Raw genomic sequence first — 6202 nt, forward strand, 5'->3', positions numbered from 1 at the left:
CCTGACCCGCCTCTCACCCGAAGGGCGGGGTGCAAGTCGGAGGTCTCGGCCTCCACTCCGCGCCCCCGGAATATCGGGGGCTGACTGAGCGCCATCCGAAAGCCGCTGTCATTTGCTCATCGCGGTTCATAAGCCTCGTGGAGAATTGCAAGGAGCTCCCTTTGGTGGGAGTCGTGCTGAGCACCAATCACTTGCTGGGTTTCCACGGACTCCCACACAAGCTTGCAAGGGAATTGAGGTGCAGAGAACTTTGGAAGCATCTCCAAAGTGATCCTGCAGGCCCCAAAATCCAAACAGTAAATGAGGCCTCAGCGGGTCATTATGGCCCTCAAATAGTTGAATCAATTAAAGCACTCAAAAAAAGAGACGCGCTGGAGGTAACTCATTAGCAAAATTCTTTCTCCCTAAAGCCAAGTTGGATATTCCTTAACTAGTTTAGGGAAGGTGGTAAACCTCAAGAAATCTTTTTAAAACTGTCCTACATCCGGAGTAGGGAATCAAAAACTCATTAAGAATGTTTAACTTCTTAACATAGTTTTTTAAAAGCCACACAGCAGAGCAAAAGGAAGTCAGCTTTGCCTACCAAAGCCAAGGGAGTCTGTGGGCTTGTGGGGTCGTTGCTATTAAAGAAGATGTTTACTCTGTTACTGCATCATTTGAGGGGTTCCATTAATATTATTGATCATCTAATACCTGATAAGTGCTAAAGCAGTAGGAGTGCTGACAGTTTCTGTAAAAAAGAGTAAAGTTGTGAGGAAAACAGAAGTAGAGATATTCACTGTTGAAAATCACAAGACAATGAGAACTCATTTGCACAGAGATGAATCCTTGGATAGTAAATGACAGTTGTGAACATGAAAGGCAAATTATGCAACAGGTAACGTGATACGGTATGCCTATGCTCTTGGAGCAAGAGACTGAAAAAGTGATTGATGGAATGAAAAAGTTCTAAACTATGATGCAAGAGACTACATTTCTAAGTCAAATGTAGACTTGATAAACCTAATCTTAAGACACATAAGATCAAGTGTTTGTTCTAGAACTAAAGCACAGGATGGTAGAATATATGTCCCTGGAAAAGTACGGTTCCATGGCTGCAAAGCACCAATCAAATGTTCATACTATCTGTGAGTTATGGGGCACGAGGTTGCTAAGGGGTTCCTTATAACCCTTGAAGAAATTATCTGGGAAGGAATTACCTACCCTCGATTTCAAAGTATACAAAACATGTGATTTTAGAAAAAGATACCATAGCACATACATGAGCAAGGAGGAGAAAAGTAGACCTCTTTCAGAGTTTTAAAGGGTTGCCCACCTCCCTTTTTTTGTGTGTGGAAAATTCATACAGAGACTGCAAGTTTAAACCCCTTCTTGTTGAGTCTAATGAATTTTAAAAACTTGGCCGTAAGTGCAGCCATTTGGAAGCTAAACCCTGCATAAGGAGAGGAACTCTATCTTGGTTCCAGGAAAGCCAGATAGGCTTATTTGAGTGAGATATGATGTCTTTAAGAATATGGATTCTCAACATAGTTAAAATGGCTATATTACCCAAAGCAATTGACAGATTTAATGCAATCCCCATCAAAATCTCAATGGTGTTTTAAAAAGAGAACAACAAAAAATTATTACATTTGTATGGAAGCACGAGACCCCAGACAGCCAAAGCAATCCTGAAAAAAAAAAAAAAAGAATAAAGCTGCCCGGCCAGTGTAGCACAGTAGTTGAGCACTGACCTATGAACTAGGAGGTCACAGTTCAATTCCCAGTGAGGGCATATACCCTGGTTTCAGGTTCAATCCCCAGTGTGGGGCATGCAGGAGGCAGCTGGTTAATGATTCTCTCTCATCATTGATGTTTCTATCTCTTGCTCCCTCTCCCTTCCTCTCTGAAATCAATAAAAATATTTTTTAAAAGATATACGTATTTCTATGGTCATTGCAATATTATTCACAGTAGGCAAGACATGGAAACAACCTAAGTGTCCTTGGGTGGATGACTGGATAAAGAAGATGTGGTACATATATACAATGGAATACTATTCGGCCATACCAAAAGGTAAAATACTGCCATTTATGACAACATAGGTAGATCTTGAGAATATCATGCTAAGCAAAATAACTCAGATGGAAAAAGTAAAAAACCATATGATTTCACTCATATGTGGAATATAAAACAGAAAACAACAAAGAAGACAATAAACATACACAGAAAGTATGGTGGTAACAGAGGGAAAGGTGGGTAAGGAGGTTGAAGAGAGTAAAGGGAGTAAACATATGATGGAAGGAAACTTGACCTTGGGTGGGAAACACACTGCAATATGCAGATGATGTTTTGTAGAATTGTCCACTTGAAACTATGTAAATTATTAACCAATGTCACACCAATAAATTTAATTGTTAAAAGAAGAATATGGATTTTGAAGTTCATATACTTATTTACTAATTGTGTGATTTGGCCAAGTTACTAAACATATTAACCTCAGTTTCCCCTCCTGTAAAAAGGTAGTAGTAGTAGTAGTAATACCTAGACAGGGTAATTTTGAGGTAAAAATAATTATAAAAGTTCCTGGTGCGTAGTTAGCAATTTCTACCTAAACTTTTGATGGTGTTAAGGACAAGAGCTTTCTTTTTTCAGTTAAATTGTGCACAAGAGGAAAATGGAAAGAAAGAACACAAGAAAGATATATAAGAGCACATATAACAAAAGTAAGCACATATCGTATTACAGAGTGATATGCCTGAGGGGACAGTCAATGGTGATATTTTAATCTAGGTTCCAAGAAAACAGGACCTGAGGTAAAGACTTATATAACAACAATTCCTTAGAAAGTACACCTCAGAGGAGCAAGAGTAAAGGGAACGGAGAAACGAGGAGGGAAGGAGGTAGAATAAAAGCAAGGAGATGAACTACTGAGCTGGCTAGCGCTTGCAACAAAGAATGTTGGTTGCTCAGTCTCACGTGATGTCTACCTAAAGGACTTGGGAGATGATGGCATTTGAGAACAGAGAAAGGGAGAGCAACTGAGATCCTGGCTCCCCTCAGTGGAAGTTTGCTACAGGAGACATAAACTCCCCCATACTTTGAATCATACCACCTGCCTTTCCAGGCAGCTGCCGGGGAAGCCAGATCCCTCAACAGCAGTGGTATTATTCATGCATGAGCTGAGCCAGCAAGTGAAAGGGAGCCAATAGCACTTCCCAACTGTCCACCTGCAGCTTCCAGCAATGTCTGCCACCTCTGTAGAAACAGAGAAGCCCCAACAATAACAACAACAAAAGGCTGGGGTTTCATGATTAAGTCATGCCCAAAAGCAACATGAGGGACCTGGCACAAGCAGAGTATCAGGACACCTTGGCCACTGCCACCACCAGGGCAACCACAGAGCCCAACAAACCTCCCGCCGATGGATATTGAAACGTCCCTTCTGCAACTTGGGAGGATGCTGTTGCAGTGTAGTAGTGTTTCTGAATGGTAACAGTATCAGACCAAAAACTATGGCCAGGCAAACACCAGAAGGTACATAAACTGGGTTCAATGTAATAATAATAGGAGAACCAAGATATATAAGGCATTGTGAACTAAAAGAAGCCCTTCCTGCTCTCATATACTAAATGCATTTTAGGGGTTAGGTGCTAGGATCCAAGATGAATAAGATGATCCCTATGTCCAGGATTGATAATCCTCACAGTCACACCACAGCAGTACAAAGGTAGATATTTATTTCATTCATTTTATTCATACTTTCTCATTTAATATCTGTCACCATCAAATGTGATTAAATTGTTCTAAGAAAACAGTTGGATTCAAGAAGTTCTTGCCTCAAAAAATTAATATCAAGTGAGTTTATGAATGATCTCATACTTTACATGATGCAGCTGCCAGGAACTGGTGAAATGAGGCATTTGTCTGAATGTTTGAATATTTACACAAAGGTGTTCCAGCATGTGTTTGCAGTTGGAGGGAATGGAATGAATAAAGGATAGTTTGGAAACAAGCCTTCTGTCGGAAGGAAAGGAAAGGAAGGAAAACAGAGAGCCTGGAAATATGGAGGGTCAAATTATGAAGGAGCACATTCTCATAACATTATTGCAAATCCAGGAGGAAGAAGAGGAGAGTTTAATGTCTCTTTCTAAGACAAATTAGTGCTATCTGGATAAGTTTACTATGCAGAAAAAAAATACATCATGGAATTACACTCTTTGAGACAAATAAGTAAAATAAGTCATGTGCTGTTAGATTGCTAATGTAGGGGAGGCAAAGAGAAGGAAGGTGACTTTTGAGTAAAGAATTGAACAAAGTGAGTTAATCATACAGATATCTGGAGAGGGAGGATCTCAGCATGCAGAAAAGGTTGGTGAAATGGTGTGTGTGTGTTTGAGGGGGAGGGGGTGCTTGTTCCAGGAATAGCAAGGAGGTAAGCATGGCTGGAATAGATCAAGGAAGAGAATAGTAGAAGATATAAGAGAAGTAATAGGGGCCAGAAAATGCAGGGTCTTACAGGTCATATAGCAAGAACTTTAGCTTTTCCTCCTGCATGAGTGAAGAAACCAGTGGGAGGTTTCGAGTACTGTTATGTGATATGACATATTTTTATAGGATCATTCTAGTTCCTTCATGGCAGGAGCAGAGACAATAGTTAGGGAACTTCTGCAATAATCCAGATATGAGATGATGGCAGTTTGGGCCATAACAGTGGCAGAAGTGATGGTAAAAGTGGAATTCTTGGTAAATTTTGAAAGTAGAATCAAAGCTTTATGGACCAATCCAACACAATGTGTGAGACGAAAGTCAAGGAGAACACTGTGCCTTAAGCAACTGGAAGAATGGAGTTGTCATTAACCAAGATGGGGGAGCTATAAGAAGAGCAGGTGGGAGAGGATGGGGACAAGATGAGAAGCTCAGTTTGGGTAGGCTTAATTTGAGATATTATTAGGCACCCAAGTGGAAACAACAGTGAACAGTTGGATATATGGGTCTCAAGTTCAGAGGGAAAGCCCAGGCTGGAGATATAAATTTAGGAGTCATCAGCATATAGATTGAATTTAAAGCCAGGAGATTATTCACACATTCCCCAAATGTATCCTGCCTGTCCTGGTCTTCATTCACTAAACAGGTACAAATAAAAGAAATAGGTCTTATCACAGCAAGGAACAAATTTATAGACTTCACTATCCATAAAAGTAGTACAAAACAAATATTTATATAATTGCAAAGAAGGATTAAATTAATGGTCAAATGATCTAAAGTATGTTTATTATTGCACCCCTCACCCAAAGTTTGAAATGTCAAGGAGTAAATTTCACAATAAAAGAAAGCCTTTGGAACCAACCAACCCTGGGATCAGCCCACTGTGTTTGTCATTAAGGAAATTAATATATGTCCATATAAGTTTTCCAGGGCTGCTCTAACAAAGGACCACAGTCCGGGTGACTTAAACAAGAGAAATTTATTGTCAGAAACTAGAAGTTCAAAACCAAGTTGCCAGGAGTGCTGGCTTCTTCTGAGGGCTCTGGGAGCAGGATCTCTTCCAGGACGCTCTCCTTAGCTTCTCCCTCTGTCTCTTCACATTGTCTTTCCACTATTCATGTCTATCTCCTAATTTCCCCATTTTATAAGGACACCAGTCATTTTGGGTGAGGGCCCACCTTAATGACCTCACTTTAGCTTGATGACATCTGCGAAGAGCCCATCTCTAATTAAGGTCACCTTTCAGAGGTATTGGGGTTTAGGACTTCAACATGAATTTGGGGGAGGACACAATTCAACCCATGGCAATGCCTATGTAAAATAATAGACCTAAATTTGAAGACTGCCTTGAAGCTTAAATAAATACAGTATCTGATACAGTCCCTGTACATAATAGGCAATCAAATTATGGGGTGACAGAAAATATATTTGACAAACAATAGTGATCTAAGTATAATCTCTAAAAGAAACTTTCATCAATATGATACTAGTATGAGTTGGCTATAAAAATAATGAAAATGTCACTCTCCCTCAAAGCCAACCAAAAGTTGAAGCTATAAGTATGTTGGGTGACCCTAAAACATTGAAAGTGATTTAGGAATTAGAATTGATATAATATGGACTTAGAATCAATCCAACAACAAGAGCATCTTAATTTTTCTGTGTGGTAATAAGGCTCTTTTATTTGCAAAGGGAATTATTTTTTATCATATATATATATATATATATATATTAA

The sequence above is a fragment of the Myotis brandtii genome, unplaced genomic scaffold, assembly GCF_000412655.1.
Source record: "Myotis brandtii unplaced genomic scaffold, ASM41265v1 scaffold525, whole genome shotgun sequence".
NCBI lineage: Eukaryota > Metazoa > Chordata > Mammalia > Chiroptera > Vespertilionidae > Myotis > Myotis brandtii.